The sequence below is a fragment of the Crinia signifera genome, chromosome 6 (assembly GCF_055691185.1).
Source record: "Crinia signifera chromosome 6, ASM5569118v1, whole genome shotgun sequence".
Taxonomy (NCBI): domain Eukaryota; kingdom Metazoa; phylum Chordata; class Amphibia; order Anura; family Myobatrachidae; genus Crinia; species Crinia signifera.
In genome coordinates, this window is record NC_139222.1 from 168,793,519 (window position 1) to 168,813,501 (window position 19,983).

The following is a 19,983-nucleotide window of genomic DNA, read 5'->3' on the forward strand; positions in this document are numbered from 1 at the left end:
AAGATTTTGGGGGAAATTTACTAAGATGTGTATTCTTTTTTTTTGGGGGGGGGGATTCAATGATTTTTATTGAGATTTTCTGTTACAGCTTACAACTTAAAAGACAAGAAAGTAAAGAAAAGAAAATAAAAATTGAAAATATAGCATACATATATGCTCAAGTTTACAGTCAACATATATGTGTGGCGTGACGTCTCAACTATGCATCCCAACGAGTGGACATAATTGTAACAAATGACCTGAGAATAGTGACTCATTTATGACATACAATATTCAAAAATAAAAAGAAACAAAAAATAGACCTACATCTTACGAGTCTTATTTTGTGTGGCATTGAACGTGTGTATACGGCCAAAGGCACCGCGTTGCTGGTAGCTAGGGCACCCCTCTGGAGCATGCTCGCCAAGTGTATAGTGGACATGGGGGGGCCTAATCGGTCTGATACATAAGAGGCGAATCAATCCAATGGTTCCACACCTTGTGGTGTGTCTTTTCAGAACCTCTAGACACATAAACACATTTTTCATGTCTGACCACTGAGTTGGTCAGGCAAGTCCACTCCCTCAATGTGGGACCCTCAGAGGCCAACCATTTCGGACTACCCAGGGCTGTCTCCCAGTCCTCAGCAGAGATGGGGCCCAACTCCAGCTCCCATGGCGCTTTAAGATGAGGCAGGCCAGGGGTGTGTTGTGATGATAACAATGCTGCATAGAACCTAGAGGAACCACCCGATGCCAGCACATTTTTAACAGGTGAGCTATTGAATGCCGGGGGACCTTCGGGAGATTGTGTCTGGCAGGCGTGTCTAAGTTGAAGGTAATGGAAAAAATGTATATTGGGTACCTGGTAGTCTTCTTTAAGCTGCTGGAATGATTTGAAAATATTATCCGAGTAAACCTGGCCGATCGAGGTGACACTCCATGCACCCCAGAACTCTCGAATCTGAAGCCCCAGAAGTTCCGGGAAAGCCCTAGAGTCATCCAGGGAAGTGTCTGGATCATGCCCAGCTGCTGAAAGGAGGCGGCCTGATTGTTTCCATATCAGAACTGCCTGTTTAAATAATGGCATGTCTATGAGTTTAACATTGTCGCTCAGCAAGATTTGCAATGGGGACAGACCCAGCAGTCTGTGTGATGCAAGCAACGAGGGGAGTCTGCATGTCACATCCTCACCAACCCAGTCAGCAGGTGTGCCAACTGTGCCGCAAGGTAATATAGTCTGAAGGAAGGAACAGTCATACCTCCACTGTCACGTGTCTGTGTAAGAGTATTTAAATTTATGCGAGCCCTCTTTCCAGCCCATATAATGGAAGAAAGTAGGCCATCTATTTTCCTAAACAGCTGAAGGGGTATGTAGATCAGGGAATATTGTAGGATATATAGGAGTTTTGGTTGAGCTGTCATTTTGATAAGGCTTATCCTACCTGAAACCGTCAAGGGCAGTTTACCCCAAACTGAGATCCTTGACCTCAAATAAGCTATCTGTGGTTGGATATTAAGGGAGACATATTGGGACAGGACATTGGATACATGAACCCCTAGATATTTAAAAGAGTTTACCCAATGCAGGGGACGTGAGATGGCCGGGACCTCTGGAGTACAGGGAAGAATACAGGACTTATCCCAATTTATCTTGAGACCAGAGTAAACACCAAACGTGTCAATGATATCTAGTAGGGGGGGGGGGGCATAGAAGAGGCATAGTTAGAGACAAATAATAGAATGTCGTCAGCTTATAAGGCAATTTTTTCTTCTAGTTGACTCATCCTAAATCCCATTACTGCGGACCACTGTAATGGCAAAGAGAGTGGGTGACAGGGGGAAACCCTGCTGAGTACCCCTCTGTAGGTGAAATGGAAAGGACACAAACCCATTCACAGGGACCCTAGCCTGGGGAGGCATATAGTAGACGAACATGTTAGCACACCCTAAAATGTTAATAAAGTGTTAGGGTGTGCTAACCTGGAGCAGACCAGCCCTACCAACACAGGGGGCACCACACTCCCAAACCCATCCCATTAGCAGTAACATATATGTCTGGGCTTAATAGCCCAGTATAAGGCCACATGATAATGGCATATAACATCTGAGAGCCAGCTTACCTGGAGCTACCCCTGGCTTCTCCAATGGCACTCAGGAGTCAGCAATCCCTCCTAATGCTGACCCATCTATGCCTCTCTCAACTGCACAACACTTTTGTTGGTAAGCTGCTCAATCAGAGGTGTGTCACCAGTGGCGGATTCAGGGGGGGGGCACCCGGGCACGTGCCCCCCCTGTCATTCAATTTGTAGATGAGGACCAGAGCTTTCCAACGAGCCCAGCCCCGTGTCTCTAGCCCCCCGGGAACCAGAGATATTGCCTGGCAAAGCTGTAACATTTTTTCCCCATAGGATAATATGGGACCCGTCAATTCCGACCCCCACCCAGTTCCGACGGCTGCCAGTACCCCCCTGGCATCACAGGAGCTTCTGGTTGGTGTCATTCAATTCCAAATCGCTGGGCCTTCAATATGGTACCAGGATGGTCCATATCGGTTAATCAGTTCCAGAGATATAGCGTGTAAATCGATTTTTTTTTCTTTTTGAAATGTAATTTCATGGCTGTTCATGTTCTTTGAGGGCAGATTACTCTGGAACCAAACGTTCCAGTTTCACTGGACCAAAATCATTCAAAGCCCACTCAAAAGTTCTTCAATATGATACTTGTCTCATGTAAATGGGTCAGTTAGTTCCGAAGATATAGCCGGTTAAATGAGATAACTGGTTAAAGGGGGGGAGGTGTGGTTTTCTTTCCCGCTCACACCAGAAAATGCAGGGACTAGGCTGGTGTAAAAGGGGCCAACCTGGGAATGCATTTTCTGGTGTGAAATGGGTATTATTTCAAATAGCTGGGACCTGCAGTGCTCGGAATACAGCCAGGCTCTGCCACTGTCAGTGGCTATCACTTCTGCCTGGCGGCGGCTGTCCCCCATTTACCACGAGCATGTATTCCCCATTGGCAATGATCATGTAATCCCACATGGCAACAAGCATGGAACCTCTGGCAATGAGCATGGAACCCTTGGCAATGAGCATGTAGATAAGCAGCACTTACTGTATGTAGCATAATTTTTAATAGGCATTATGGTGTTTGGCATAATACATAATGGACATCATGGCGTGTAACTTAACGTGCAATGGACATTATGGTGTAAATCAGGCATGTCCAACGTTGGCCCTCCAGATGTTGTGAAACTACACATCCCAGCATGCTTTGCCACAGTTTTGCTATTAGAGAATGCTAAAACTATTGCAAAGCATGCTGGGATGTTTAGTTTCACAACATCTGGAGGGCCATCGTTGGACATGCCTGGTGTAAATGTTTAATGCGCGCCTTTGGTGGACAATGTCCCTGTTTATGAAGCGCATTGTGAATTTTGTCTTAATCTGTGTGGCATTATGTGAATTCTGGCTCAATCCGTGTGGCATTATGTGAATTTTGTCTCAATCCATGTGGCATTATGTGAATTTTGGCTCAATCCGTGTGTTATTATGTGAATTTTGGCTCAATCCGTGTGTTATTATGTGAATTTTGGCTCAATCCGTGTGTTATTATATGAATTTTGGCTCAATCCTTGTGGCATTATGTGAATTTTGGCTCAATCCATGTGGCATTATGTGAATTTTGGCTCAATCCGTGTGGCATTATGTGAATTTTGGCTCATTCCATTTGGCATCATGTGTAAGGGGCAAGTATAATGGGGTCTAGTATTTTGTTGCATAATGTGTAGAAGTTGTATATGGTGTTGTACACTACACTCAAGGACATGCCCCCTGTTGAGTGGCCACACCCCCTTTTCCAGAGCATGCCTTCGGCGTGCGCACAACTACATCCTTCACTTTTGTTGCCATGGTGGGCCTGCGTACTTTAAATGCCAGGGCCTATTTTTAATCCCATTGCCACCCTCTCTCTGCCGCTCTCTTAGCATGTACACTGGCACCACTAACACTGGCCCTCCCCCACCTAAACCCTCTTTTATCATGGTGCCCCCCCTGTCATTTTATCCTGGATCCGCCCCTGTGTGTCACTCAGGTGCCAAAAGGGAGGGGTAATTCTGTCTAGGAAAAAAAAACATTTATCTGCAGATATACGCAACCAAAATCTCTGTGTTATCTGATTATTATGTAGTTATGTTTCACTCAGTTTGCAATTGGGATACCAAATGTTTTTTCCTAGACAGAATTACCCCTCCCAAGCTCCGGGCACCGAAATGTCACGGGCTCCAGAGCCGAGCACTTTGCCGCCGGCTCTCCCAATGTTTATTGTTTTCCCATAGATTTTTCTAGCACAAATATGTTTATGTCAAAGCCCACTTCTACCTCCTCTGAGCCCTACCCTTCACTCCCCCTACATAGCACTGCTTGCACTGGGTTGAGGGGGGACAAGAGGAGGTACATTTGGAAGGTGGGTATTAGGAGATACAAAGTAATATCTGTCAGAACCCTTTTAAACCCTGCTCTCCCTCCTCCGACTCCTTGCCCACCCTAACTCCATCACCCCATCTCTCTTCCTCCCCCTCTTAGGGGCCCATTTATGATGTAATATTTGCAGCTTATTCCTTGAAAACACACATTTTCGGGGGTTAACCGCAAATGTTAGGACCACCAGCATGTATGTAGAAGGGATAGCAGCAGATATCACCGAAACCTGCTGCGATCCCTCCTTTGCAACCCATGGGCTACATAACACACCGCCCGGCTAGCACTGCAGTCAGCAGGGGGTCAGCGATAACCGAGCATGCACAGACCACCCAGCTGGGTGCATCACAAGGATTGGATCCTTTTGGACCTCCTGTCCCTGCGTGTGCATGTACATACATCCCGCTGATAGGATCGCATATTACAATGCAATACTGGGTGCTAAGATTCCACCCAAATTGCATTGTATATGCAATCCTTGCTCAATAGGCCCTTTATCCTCTCTCTCCCCTGCTGTCTGTCCTCTTTATCTCTCCCCCTCTCTCTCTTCTACCTGCCCCCTCTTATCTCAACACTCTCTCACTCCACCTCCAATTCTCCTCTCTTTATCTCTCTCTCTCTCTACCCCTAGTCTCTCACTTTTTACTCTCTCCTCCCCACCTTTTCCCCTATGCATCCCCTTTAACAGACTTGCCCTCTTCCCACCCCATCTCTCCTTTCTCTCCGATGCTCCCATTCTCTGGCTCCCCTCTTTCTCTCTCCCTTCCTCATTGACATTATCTCGAATGCCTACTTGCACTCCCTTGGTCTCCTGCAATCCTCTCTTTCTTATTCTCCCTCTTTTTGTGCAGCCCCTCTCTCACTCCTCTCTCTTTTGCTTTCTTTCTCAACACCCATTTTGTCTCTCACTTCCCTCAAGTTTTCATAAAGGGGGGCCCTTTCAGGATTTTGCTATGGGGCCCATGAAGTGCTAGTTACGCCCCTGCCAAAATCTGTAAACTTATTGTACATTTCTTTTAACTTTTTCTGTATTAATATTACCTTATGTTTCTATAAACACATCCTTTCATTTCTTTATCTAAAGCACAATTCCTTCTGTTACTAGCACTGCAGTTGATGGAAAGATGGACAAAATAATGAGATTCAAGAGCCAATTAGTCAATGGGCCTTTTACAAAATGGCGTGACACTATTACTCAGTCTTCTCAAAAGGTGTCGTCAAATGTTAAGCTCCATCAGTACATTCACATGCCATAAATGAGAAACCTAGATTTATCCTAGCTGCCAAATAATGTTGCACAATAAAGATTCTTTTTATAATACCTCTCTACTTGTCATACATCTATCATCACAAATATGCCCTAGAGAGGACATTTATTGCAAGCCTTTGCTTTGTTGTAGTGAAAAGAATCCCAGCTAGATCACAGTTCATATTGAGGTCAATACCTGTAGGTCATTTATATCTTCCCTCCTTGACTCAAACAAGAGTCATAGTTATTGTTCAGAGTTGTGCACATGTAGACTATAAGACAATATGGTTATCTTATTAATGGCAGTTTGGTACTATGATTTACAGCGGTATTCCTGTACGTACTAGTCCCATGATGGCTAACCTATGACATGCGTGTCACTCGTGACATGCACAGGTACTTAGAGTGACATGTGTGCAGACCAACCGGTGTGTGGAGAGGAAGTGAAGCGGCTAAGCCAGCATGCATGCTGTGCTGCCTGGAAGGGGACAGAGGGGGCGTCGCCTGTCCACTGAAGGGAGCAGAGCTAGCTCCTACTCTAGTCCACCCCCGCTGCTGTAGTCGGGCCTATGCTGCTCCCGCTCTCTATAGTCCACCCTCGCTGCTGTAGCCGGGCCTATGCTGCTCCCGCTCTCTATAGTCCACTCCCGCTGCTGTAGTCGGGCCTGTGCACCTGATCGACAGAGGCTACCAGAGAAGCTTTGGGCGAGAACTGGGCTCCGGGGTCCATTTTGAAAGGTGAGACACCTTTCCAACTCATCGGCTCTGTTGAAAACTCTCTAGGGCATATTTCGACGAACAGTGAACATTGAATAGGGTGAATCAGATTTTCAGAGTAAAATATTCACCGCAAGGAGTGAAAACAGCCCAATTCGCCCCCCAAAAATGGTGAATCGGGAGCATTGAATACTGCCCTTGGTATGCCCCCATGAATAGTGACCGTGCCCTCTGTAAAATGCCAGGGCCATAATGACGCATCAGTCTGGACAAGGGAGAAAGTAGATCCTTATTTATGGGAAGACATTTTGAGCATAGATATAAGGGCTGACCATGAATTGGGCCAAATAAGGGTTCATGTTTGTGCATCCCTATTCATCACCACCTCTGGGTAACCAACCAATGATATAAGAAATGCACCCTACAACCCACAGGACTTTTGTAAGCAAAATAATTTTTCATATTTGTACTAAATATGTGTAACAACCAAGTGTGTGATGTCAGTTTCTCCTGTGTATAGTATCTGTCTATCCTATGTGTGATATCAATATGACCTCTGCATATCAATAACCAGCTTTTTTCAATTGTATATTGCTTTTTGCTTTTACAATAAATTTTGCTATACTTTAGGCACTAGCCTCATCATTCATTCATTCATTTCTTCCTGCAGTCCGATCGCCTCACCAGGAAACATCCAGGACAGGAGTGCATGCTGATTCAACAAGACCTAAGGGTAAGTTGCTACAGCAGCAACCATTCTGTTATCTGATTTAATTTGACACATCCTCCTTGCATCTGAGGTACCAACACCACAGCCCAGAAGCAAGCAACCTATACTCAGAACTCCCAGCCTCAAGTCCCCCTGATATAAAGAACACTCTTCGAGGGACAGGTCACTTAAGGTCTACAGACCACACCGGTCCTCCATTACCTTCTCCCAACACCCAGCCTACAGTTTTTGCCTACCTGCCAAGAGTACACCATCAGTGACTCTTAACATTATCCACCCCTCACGGCAACCCCAGAGCGCTAGCACCACCCAATTTCTTCACCTATTCTCATTTAGGGGGTAACAGGACTCCCCCCTACAGGTGCGAGCTGCTAAGGGTTAGCCTCTCCCTTATTCCGAGCGCTGTACAAACACTATCTACTAACTATCTGCATATCAAGTTTGGACCTGTGTATAATGATTAGTTGCTATCATATACAGTATGACCTGTTTATAGTTAGAACTGTGTATTCCAAATTCACACTCCAACTGTACAACCCTTCACCTTAGTATGTTAATCTTTCTAGACATGTTACCAGTGCCCTGGTCCCTTGTATCCTTCTTAAGTTCAGTAATTCTAAGGAAGCGTACACACCAGGCAGACATGTCTGTGAACCCATCATTGTGCTGACAGAGCAGTTAAGTCTGGAATTCAAACTTACTGATCATCCGATGGATTTGTCAAGTTCACGTGGCCAATATATGGCCTAGTGTGTACATAACTTGACTTAACAGCTTATTTGCTCATATGTTGGGTACAGCAGGCTCCAGTGGTGGAACTATTCATTCGGCGCCCCCCTGGCAAAAATGTTGGCAGTGCCCCCCCCGTAGGGTAAACAAACCCGTCCCCTAGCCTCCTCTAGCAACCTTAAAAACAGTCTGCTGTATGGGGGCAGACATTTTCCGAGTGTCACTTCTCATTAGCAGCAGCCGGGAAAGCCGGGACCCGGTGCAGACAGAAGCGCCGGTGGCAGGGGCAGAAGGCAGTAGCGTAACTATAGTTTGCATATTACATATACAGTACCCAGTTATTGTTTTCTATGTAGGGTTTACACTTTGTGCAGGGGCGGATCCAGGATAAAATGACAGGGGGGGCACCATGATAAAAAAGGGTTTGGGTGGGGGAGGGGCGGTGTTAGTGGTGCCAGTGTACTGTACATGCTAAGAGAGCGGCAGGAGAGGGTGGGAATGGAATTAAAAATAGGCCCTGGCATTTAAAGTACGCAGGCCCACCATGGCGACAAAAGTGAAGGATGTAGTTGTGCGCGCGCCAAAGGCGCGCTCCAGAAAACGGTGTGTGGCCACTCAACAGGGGGCGTGCCAACACCATATACAACTTCTACACATTATGCAACAAAATACTAGACCCCATTATACTTGAACCTTACACATGATGCCAAATGGAATGAGCCAAAATTGACATAATGCCACATGGATTGAGTCAAAATTCAAATAATGCCACATGGATTGTGTCAAAATTCACATAATGCCACACGGATTGAGCCAAAATTTACATAATAACACACACGGATTGAGCCAAAATTCACATAATGCCAAATGGATTATGTCAAAATTCACATAATGCCACACGGATTGAGCCAAATGCATAAAATGCTATACGGATTGAGCCAAAATTCACATAATGCCACACGGATTGAGCCAAAATTCACATAATGCCACACAGATTGGGAAAAAATTCACATAATGCCACACGGATTGAGCCAAAATTCCCATAATGCCACATGGATTGAGCCAAAATTCACATAATGCCACACGGATTGAGACAAAATTCACATAATGCCACATGGATTGAGCTAGAATTCACATAATGCCACACAGATTAAGCCAAAATTCACAATACACTTCATAAACAGGGACATTGTCCACCAAAGGCTCGCATTAAACATTTACACCATAATGTCCATTACACATTAAGTTACACTCCATTATGTCCCTGATGTGTTATGCCAAACACCATAATGCCTGTTAAAAATTATGCTACATAAGTGCTGCTTCTCTACATGCTCATTGCCAAGGGTTCCATGCTCATTGCCAGAGGTTCCATGCTCGTTGCCATGTGGGATTACATGCTCATTGCCAAGGGGGAATACATGCTCGTGGTAAATGGGGGACAGCTGCCGCCAGGCAGAAGTGATAGCCACTGACAGTGGCAGAGCCTGGCTGTATTCAGAGCACTGCAGGTCCCGGCTATTTGAAATAATACCCCTTTCACACCAGAAAATGCATTCCCAGGTTGGCCCCTTTTACACCAGCCTAGTCCCTGCATTTTCTGGTGTGAGGGGGAGAGAAAACCACCCCTCCCACCTTTAACCAGTTATCTTATTTAACCGGCTATATCTTCGGAACCAACTGACCCATTTACATGAGACAAGTATTATATTGAAGAACTTTTGAGTGGGCTTTGAATGATTTTGGTCCAGTGAAACTGAAACGTTTGATTCCAGAGTAATCTGCCCTCAAAGAACATGAACAGCCAAGCTTCTGTGATGCCAGGGCGGGAACTGGCATCCGTCAGAACCGGGTGGGGGTCGCAATTGACGGGTCCCATATTATCCTATTGGGAAAAAACGTTACAGGTTTGCCAGGCGATATCTCCGGTTCCCGGGGGGCTAGAGACACGGGGCTGGGCTCATTGGAAAGCCCTGGTCCTCAGCTACAAAATAAATGACAGGGGGGGCACGTGCCCGGGTGCCCCCCCCCTGAATCCGCCACTGACTTTGTGGTGCCTGTTAATATTATTATTATTATTATTATTATTATTATTAAGCAAATTATTATTATTATTATTATTATTAATAATAATTTATCATGATTGTGATTTTTAGCATGTACTATCTTCAATATTGTTGGTGTTATTTACTGTTATAATGGTGGCACTCTGGATATTTTTGGGCTTGTTATGTTAAACGTCTTATACCCAAAGAGAATACGGCCTACTTGAGTTAGTTTATGAGGAACACCATACTAAAATGTACAAAATAAGAGTAAGTTGTGACATATGATGTTCTGCTATTAGGTTCCAGTCGAAGCGGGAAGAGATGCAATTTGGGAAGGGACTATAGTACTATAATTGCATGTACAGCGTCATAATATTTCTTAATGTGTGAGTCTAATGAAGGTGTGAAATGTCACACCCTTTCCAAGAACAGCAAAATAAACTACTGTACAAAGGTGACTACATGCCTACGACAGCTCGTCCCAGATATACATTGATCAAACAGAGATCCTGGAATGGGTTTATAATTATTAACCAAAAAATCATAATGCAAAGTTTTTGTTTTTGATCTTTTCTAAAACATATTGCGATGATACACTGGTAGGTAAGCTGCTCCAAATAAAATTTACTCCAGCATTAATTTATGCATGTACACAGGGCCCTAACTACTAGGGTGGTGCTGATGGTGCTCAGCACACAGTGTATAGTCTATGCACCACTACCACTAGCTAAAGAGGTGCCTGCTGTAAATTACAGCCTGTAATGTATGTAGCACGCCACTACATTAATTACAGTATGCAGATCTCCCATCTCCCACAATGTTCTGTACAACCCCCTCTGCTCCTGAGCTCAATGGGATGAGCTAATTCAGGACCGCCACTAGTAATCTTGGCACCTGGGACTGACTCCAGAGGCTGGGGCCCGGGACAGCTGAACACACAGCACCCCCTGTCAGTGGCCCTGAGCATATGGCTCTTTTTGTGTGCTCAATATGAATACAAGTATAATCATACCCCACATAGAAGACTTTGCAGGGAAAGCAGTCTGACAAAAGTCGAAAGGGCACCCTGGCTGCTTGTTGAAGGGAAGGGATACCATACTTAGAAATGCATTTCTGCTTTGTTCTCTTACTCTTATTATATATATCTCCTCCTTTTACATGTTGCTATTTCTTTTCGTGTATATTCTAGTAATGTAATAGAATCCCTATGACTCCTCCTCGATTTCTTCGTAAATACACCATATCTGGAAAATGTAAATAAATGTAACAACCCTGTTTTTACTTTGGTCCCTTGTCACCAATGAATAAATTGTTAGGTAAATGTGTTCCCCATTTATCCATAATCTAGGATTGGACATAGCGCACAATGGTTTATTCCTCTTTTATGTATAATCACGTAACTCAAATAATTTTATTAGGGTTATGAATTAATCTTTTGTGTTTCCAGGTATTTTGAAATGTGACTGGTTTATTTTACTGTCAAAGGGTGGACTGTCAAAGCATAGTTGCATGTACAACACAATAGAATGGTATGGTTGCCATCTTGGTTCGCAGAGTTACGTAAATGGAGTATAGGAATCAGGTGAAATAATAATGCAAACCCCATACTATTACACATAAATTCATATTCCACACTTGTCATACAAATAAAATATAGATAAATGGTTTTAATCCGCAGCACATAGTTTAAATGGTAAAATATGATTGTTTTTGTACATATTTCGCATCTGTGTGTTCCATCTCTCATGCGCAGTGCACCGGTTCTGGTTTAAAGTTAGCAACTCATAACAGCAAAAAGTTATGGAACAATTACATATTTAATGGTAATTTCACCATGAGGACAGTGTAACTTGAAGATCCAGATGTAACCGGTTTCACAGACAAAGAGACCTAGGTGCATTCCCCTGCACCAATCCAAGAGAAGTGACATCCGATCTCCTGACCAATGATGACCCTCACTGCCCCCCTCTACCTGGACACTATAACAGTTGAAGCACATCCTAAACTCTGTCTGTTCCCCTGCTATTCCCCTGGACTATGTTCTGGACAGAAAATAGTGAGCTCAGACCGGGTTTACGCCAGCACTATTTGATGAGACGGTAACATTTGCATTCCTGTATGTATATTCTATAGTGTGGCTGATTGTATTTTATATCCGTTGTTTTCCCCTTAGTAGTTTAGAACATACTCTGTATTGTGTAACAAACTGTATACTGTGTTATATTGTTTCTCTCTCTTTCTGTAACCCCCTGTTGTTTGTTAGGGACCGAAATACATGATTTGGAGACTTTATCCCCTTATTCCGTAATTTATACTTGAGTCTTGGCTTTTATTCACATTTAGAGAAAAAGGGTTAAAAGGAAATTAACCTTAAAATTGTACTCACATTTGGGTACTAAGTACAGCGAAAGGATACCGCTTCATAGGTATCGGTATAGCGTGTTTTATACACTGACAAGGTTCGCTACACTTTTGTTCGCACGTATCTAGGAATAAAAGGTTAGTAGTTTTTGGACACAGTCCGTAAACTGCGCACTTCACTTGTTGTCCATCTGGTTATATTTATATCGGTATTGAAAGGACTTAGAGACTTTATCCAATTTTTGTTTTTGAGATTTCTTTAAGAGCTCAGCAAACCCTGGGAAAATGCATATTAATAAGCGGGTAAGAGTGCTTGGGTCCAGTTAAGGCTTCTACCTCAGAAGTGCATCCCTGTAGAGGGAGACTCCCTCGCACATAGGATGTTTTTTTTGTGTGGCTACATTTACAAAAAGTACCTCAACTATCCCAAGTACTTTGTCTATTGGCCTGGGTAGGGGGGCCTCTGAAATCAGGTATAGCTCACTTCCTGAGTCTATTATAAGCCAATAGTTCTCAACCTCCCAGCAAAGAAGACACCCACATCAATTGTGTATCAGGGCACCATAGTACAAAAGGCTTGGTACATAGCACCCATGCAGTGCCGGATTAACAATGGGCCTGATGGAGCTGTACCTCCAGGCCCACTGGCCTGGCACCGTATCGCTAACCCCCCGGGAACCCGGAGATGATGCCGAGCAAAGCTAGAACATTTTCCCCTTAGGATAACATGGGACCCACTAATTCCGACCCCCACCTGCTTCCAATGGCTGCCAGTTCCCCCTCCGGCATCACAGAAGCTTGAAGTTCCAGAGATATTGCGGGTAAACCAATTTGTTTCATTTCTGAAATGTAATTTTATGGCTGTTCATGTTGTTTGAGGTCAAATTTCTCTGGAAACAAACGGCTCAGTTTCACGGGACAATAATCATTCAAAGCCCACTCAAAAGTTCTTCAATATGTTACTCGTCTCATGTAAATGGGTCAGTTGGTTCCGAAGATATAGCCGGTTGGATAAAGGGATAAGGAGAGGGGGGTTATTTTTCCCCCTCACACCAGAAAATGCAGGGACTCGGCTGGTGTAAAAGGGGCCAGCATGAACCTGGGGCCATATTCCTATGTAAATACCTGCATTTTCTTGTGTGAAAGGGGTATTATTTCAAATAGCTGGGACCTGCAGTGCTCTGAATACAGCCGGGCAGCCCCCGGCTCTCTGCCCAACTGTCAATGGATTGGCTGTCACTTCTGCCTGGCGGCGGCTGTCCCCCAGTTACCGTGAGCATGTGTTCCCCCTTGACAATGAGCATGTAATCCCCCATGGCAATGAGCATGGAACCCCTGGGGCAATGAGCATGGAACCCCTGGCAATTAGCATGTAGGTAAGCAGCACTTATGTAACATAATTTTTAATAGGCATTATGGTGTTTGGCATAATTCATAATGGACATTATGGTGTGTGGCTTAACATGTAATGGGCATTATGTTGTCAATTTTTAATGCGTGTCTTTGGAGCGCAATACCCCTGTTTATGAAGCATATTTTTGAATTTTTGCTCAATCTGTTTGGTATAGTGTGTATTTTGGCTCCATCCATGTGGCAAAATGTGAATTAAGCCTTAATCTGTGTGGCATAATGTGAATTTTGACTCAGTCAGTGTGAATTTTGGCTCATTCCATGTGGCATAATATGTTGATGCAAAAAATTGATGCGTTAGACACTCCGATCAAATTTACATCCACATACAGTATCGTCACAGTAAATTACTTGGATGTCAAGCTCACTTTACAGAATCAGAAGATTGAGACGACGGTGTTCCAAAAAGAAACCAATAGGAACACGCTTCTAATTGCCAGCAGCTTTCATCCTCCATCGCTAAAGAAGAGTTTAGCAAAATCTCAATTGATGCGTGTCTCTAGAATTACTAGCGATTGGTCCATACTCAGTACTGAGCTAAATAAGGTCATAGACAAGTTCACCAGCAGGTTTTTATGATAAGAGAACTTTGTTACAGCAAAAAGGCGATATTATGGAAATGCCATGGAGTGAGCTTTTACAAGGCAGAAGAAATAAAGAACTCAAAAATCGTCTACCTGTAGTTTCAGAATACACTTACCGAGAGCAGCCAAAGCTCTGTGGTCTATTATTAGATCTGACCCAGAATTACCAGGATTAAAAGCTATGGAACCCCTTATTAGATACAAAAGGGTAAGAAATCCTAAAGATATCTTGTCAAGAAATTACATCACTGCGGCATGTCAAAAAAATAAAAACATCAAGTTGAGAAAACCAGGCTGCTAGAAATGTATTTCCTGCACGAACTGTGACTCTATGACAGGACCCAAATTCAAACATCCTCATAGAGACATTGATTTACATATACGCCATCCAGTTACATGTACCACAAAATTTGTGGTGTATGTGATCATCTGTCCCTGTAATCAATACTACATAAGCCAAACAACCAGGATGTTCAAGGAGAGAATGGCCGCTCACAGGTCATCAATCAAAAAAGCATTAGAGGGCAAAGCCACAGACCAGCTATTCATTTTAAAGAAGAAAAACATTGTTTAAAATATCTTAAATATATGATCATTGATCACATCCCCAGTTTGACAAGAGGTGGTAACAGTGCAAAATTGCTGTTACAGCGAGAAACCCGATGGATTTATGAACTGGTCACCATATTTCCCAACGGATTGAATGAAAAGGTGTCTCTTAACTGCTTTTTATAAATTTACAATATATCCATTTTTCTCCCCACGGATTTTTACATAGTTGATATTACGTTTCCTTATCAAGTTATATATATAACTATGTTGAGTATATCCATTAGGGATAAATATTTTGATATGCTTTTAGAAGTTTATGAGATTTTATTTATTGCATGTATCAGTATTTCAGGTTGAGCTGTGAATGGCACATTTTTTTTAAAGCACTGTCACTTCAAGCCCGGATTGCATTTATTTGGTCACTTGTGCATTTGTTCACGATTATTTAAGTATGTGTAAACTCTGCTCCTTTAGTGGCTTTTGGCAAAGGGTAGAGTGATGTCTTGGTAAATAATAAATACTTATAACATTTTCACATTATTCATTGTGATTATCCCCTCAGTTGTGTACTACATTTCCCAGAATTCCAAGGGAGACACATTCTTGTGCGCCATGACGTCACTCCCCGGTGCCACCCACTGTCTGAGCGGCGTCAAGTCGGTCTGTTACTTGCTAACACTGAATAGGTAAGCACTTGCACTGTATGATTTGCACTGTATGATTTGGTTTGTTGTCCTGAAGAAAAAGCCCTAGGGCTTTGAAACGTTGATATGATGAAATAAAGAACACATTTTTTTCACTGATCAAGCCCACAGAGTGTCGCCTGCCGTTCTTCCACACTGGGGGAGCCCACTGTATATATATATATATATATATATCTCCAATGAGACCGCACTCAGTATCAATTTATGGCAATAGGGGGTGCTCAACCAGATGAGAAACATCAGTAGATACAATAGAAGAAATGGGCACTCACCAAGGTCAAAGGTTCAACTTGTGATTTATTGTATGAAAGCAGACATCCCTTCGAAAGACATACACACAATAAATCACAACCTGAACCTTTGACCTTGGTGAGTGCCCATTTCTTCTATTATAAATATATATACCAGGTGATTCATCGCGCCCTACGGGCGCTCTTCACACCGTCATAAGGGGCTGCGCCCCCGTAATTTGTGAATGTTTGTATTGTGAGAAATATGGTTAGAATTGTATGAAAGGTGGCCTGTATTGCAACTTGAGTTATAGGTGAAATGTGTTTGGAAGGGGGTGTGTATTGTTTTGTTTAATTAAAAAGCGGTTACAGAGTAAGATGTACATTGTTAGTAGGGAAGGCAATTCCGGGGCATTTTTTCAATCCCGTAAATTGGGATTGAAAAATGCCCAATCCCGGGATTCCCGGGATCCTGGGATTGGCTTCCCTAGTAGAAAAACCCTCCGTGGCCACCCCACATATTAAAGTGCGGCCGGGAGAGTGGGCAGTGAAGCTGGGCGGGCTAAGCAGGAGCTGGTGGGCGGGAGCCAGGCAGGCAAAGCAGGAGCCGGTGGGCAGGATCCGGGCGGGCAAAACAATGAGCCGGTGGGTGGGAGAGCGGGCACATTGAAGACGGGTGCTGTCAGGGTGGGAGGCGTGAACTGTGACATTGTCACGCTGCGCAGAGCCGCACTGCCGGGATGGGAGTAGCCGGGCAGCGTCTGAGCACTCGCTCAGACGCTGCCCGGCATTAGACTGCGTATGCGCAGTCTAATCCCGAAATCCCGGGATTGGAAACTCTAATCCCGGGATTCAAATTCTGGTGTTTTTTAGGCCAAATCCCGGGATCCCGCCGATCCCGGGATTGGCCACCCTAATTGATAGTGTGGAGGGTACAGTGACATTTGTGGGTGTGGGGGGTTTGTGCGTGCGTGTTGTTTAAGTGTGTGTGTGCAATAGTAGAGTAGGGTGTTTTTGAGTCAGCGGCTCCCCACTGGCGGAGGTCATGACACAGGAAAACAGGAGGCTGGGTAGTGATAGGGGTGTGTGGGCATAAGGAGGACTAAGTGGGCAAGACATTGATAACAGTTGTGGCGCTGGTGCAGAGGACCGTGGGGACACTTCTGGCAGTGGGGGAACCTGCAGCGTGGCAGCTAGGGCCAGATTTCCCACCTAGGGGCGGCACCTGCTTGTGGCGGTACAGGATCCCCCATTCTCACGGGGGTACGTGGAATGCGTGAGCGGGGTCGCGGAGGTCCGATGGGGGGGGGGATTGCCAGAAGGGGGTTTGCAAATTGCGGGAGGGGGTGCGCGGGGGTTCGCAAATTGCGGGAGGGTGTGGGGTCCGCAAATTGCGCGGGGGGCATGAATCGTGGGAAGGGGGGTCCGCAAATTGCGGGAAGGGGGTTGTGGGGGTCAGTGAATTGCGGGAGGGGGGTTGCGGGGGGTCCGTGAATCCCGGGAGGGGGTGCGAGGATGGCATGAATCGTGGGAGGGGCGCGGGTGCTGTGAATCAAGGGAGGGGGGGCAGGTGGCTGCGAATGGCGGGAGGGGTTCCACAAAGTGCGGGAGGGGGGCTGGGGGGCTCGGGGGTGTGGCGTGAATTGCGCAAGGGGGGTTGCGAATCGCGGGGGGGCGCGGGGGGAATCTTAGGCTTTAAAGCGTCTGTCCGAATATGATGATGTCCTCATTAGGCCAGCAAACAAAGGGGGTGCTATTGTCATTCTTGACATTGGGGACTATAGAGCTGAAGTGTACAGGCAGTTAGGTGATGTAGCAGTTTATGAGAAGCTGCACCATGATCCCACGGTATGCTTTCAGAAAGAGCTTCTGACAATTCTGACTACAGCAGTGAATAAAGTGTGTAAACAAATATATAAAGAATTTCCAACTGTACCTGTGCTGTATATTTTACCTAAATTGCACAAGGATCCAGTGAATCCTCCTGGCCACCCTATATTTGCGGCCAGAGATTCTTTATATCAACCAGTGGCCCAACTGCTGAACCATTTATTGCAACCCTTGTTGTTACGCAAAAAATCTTTCATAAAATATACTACCAGTTACTTGCTGGCATTGAATTTGTCCCTGATAACACCATTATGTGTAGCCTTGATATTAATAGCCTGTATACCTCAATTCCTCATTGTGGGGGTCTGCAGGTAATGCAACAATTTTTGTCTGAATTCCTAGATCCAGATATTTTTCAACATGACTTGTTTCTTCAGTTATTCACTCTCATGCTGGATAGGAACTACTTTCTCTTTGATGGACATTTTTTTCTACAAAAGTGCGGATGCGCCATGGGTTCGGCCGTGGTGCCATCTTATGCCAATGTTTTTATGTTTTGCCACCAAGAGGAGGTGTTCCTTAATAGGCCTGAGATTAGTGGGCACTTACTCCTGTACACCCGCTACATAGATGATATTTTCATCATCATCGAAGAATTCGATAGACTCATGGTGTATGCCAATTCCCGAGACTCCCCCATATGGTATACATATCAGTGTAGCACTACTTTGGCACACTTTCTTGCTGTGGCAGTGTCCATTCAGGATAATAAAATTATCACAATGTTTATTACAAAGACGTGGCACTTAACACCTTTTTGATGTCCAACAGTCACCACCCTCCAGCATTAAATTGTGGTCTCCCACTCTCCCAAATGATTAGAGGACTGGCAAGACTGGTTTGTGACCATTCGGTCCTATCTGATAGATAAGACCTCTTTATTGGTAAATACCTCTCTAGAGGTTTTGATCCAGCCCTTCTTGTTGAACAAAAAAATAAGGTGATGCCACGTAACAAGCTGCTTGAACCCAAGCTGCAATCCACCATGGATGCTATACCGTGGACCAGCACATTTTCAATAGCAAGTCCCATCTTGAGACATGCAACTAAATCTCTCTGGCCAATTGTGAAAATTTAGGCTGAGCTACCAGGATTCCATACATCTCGTCCCATGGCAGCATTCAAACGCAGCCCCAATCTTAGAGATAGGTTGGTAAAGACAGAGATTTCAGGCATGGGTATTCCTAGGGAACCTAATATCTCCTTTAAAGCTGCAGGGTGTTGCAGTTGTTTTAACTGTACAACTTGCAAACACATGGTTACATGTAAAAGTTTTAAACATCCTCACACAGGAAAAGAATATCATATTCGCCATGTAGTTTCTTGCAGCATGGCATTTGTAGTGTACATTATTGTATGCCCTTGTGGGCTCTACTATGTAGGCGCAACACAGGTCGGCAATTCGGTCACCCTCTGGCCTCCTTAAAATATTTTATCATCGATCATATTCAAGAATCTCTGAGGAGGGGAGATAGGGCCAGACAGCTCTTGAGGTTGGAAACCAAGTGGATTCTCAGATTGGATGTCACGCATCCGCGAGGTTTAAATGATAAAATAAACTGGAATGCCATCATGTAATATACTGTATGCTTACAATATATGTTTTATGTTTCATGTATGTATGTACTGTTTTCATATGTTTTTTTCATGTATTGCTTTGTTTCCTCTCAGGTCCGGCTTCTCCCGATGGCTGTCATCTGTGTCTTCCGGAGGTGTGCATCTCCCACACAGTAGTGGTGAGATGCAAGCTGTTTGATTGCTAGGCAACAGATTCTTCTCAGAGCCGGTACTGCTATGACGTACACTTCCTGTGTGCACGGGACACAGCGGCGCCAGCATGCTGGGGGAGCCGGTCCTGACTGCTGTTATATTAGGGGGTAAGTTTTATCTGCCACTTGTTGTCTGTAGCTTATGAAGGGGGTCACACCCCAACAACTTGTCTTCTAATAGAGACTGTTTCTGCATTTAGAAAACTGCCTCTTGAGTGCTGTTTTCCTTCGATGTACATGTTACTTTATTTTCCGGGCACCGGGGCCTATTGTCTTTGAGAAAGCCCTTGATCATTTTCAACTTCAGGCCCATTTACACCTTAATCTGACACTGCACCCATGTTGGCCACAATGCACTCCATATGCTGTGATCTTTTAGACCAGCCTTCCGTATGTGACCTGGCTCTCTGCACTCATAGCAGATGACAATAAACTCTCCATTGGAGCCAGGGGGCTTTAAACTTAATAGCAATAGCAGCGCTGCTCCCAGACATAATGCCCCACAGAATTCCCCCAGTAATGCCATTTACACACAGAATGCCCCCAGTATCGCC

General features: G+C 44.6%; 1 long non-coding RNA gene across 2 annotated transcripts in view; it reads left to right on the forward strand.

The window, feature by feature from the left end:
- Nucleotides 1-19,416, forward strand: part of LOC146007142 (uncharacterized) — a 75,952-nt gene extending 56,536 nt beyond the window's left edge. For both annotated transcript variants that reach the window (XR_014444253.1, XR_014444252.1), the window contains exons 2-4: nt 7,093-7,155; nt 15,399-15,522; nt 19,332-19,416. This is a non-coding gene — a long non-coding RNA (uncharacterized LOC146007142). The remainder of the gene's footprint in view (nt 1-7,092; nt 7,156-15,398; nt 15,523-19,331) is intronic.
- Nucleotides 19,417-19,983: the final 567 nt, after the last annotated feature.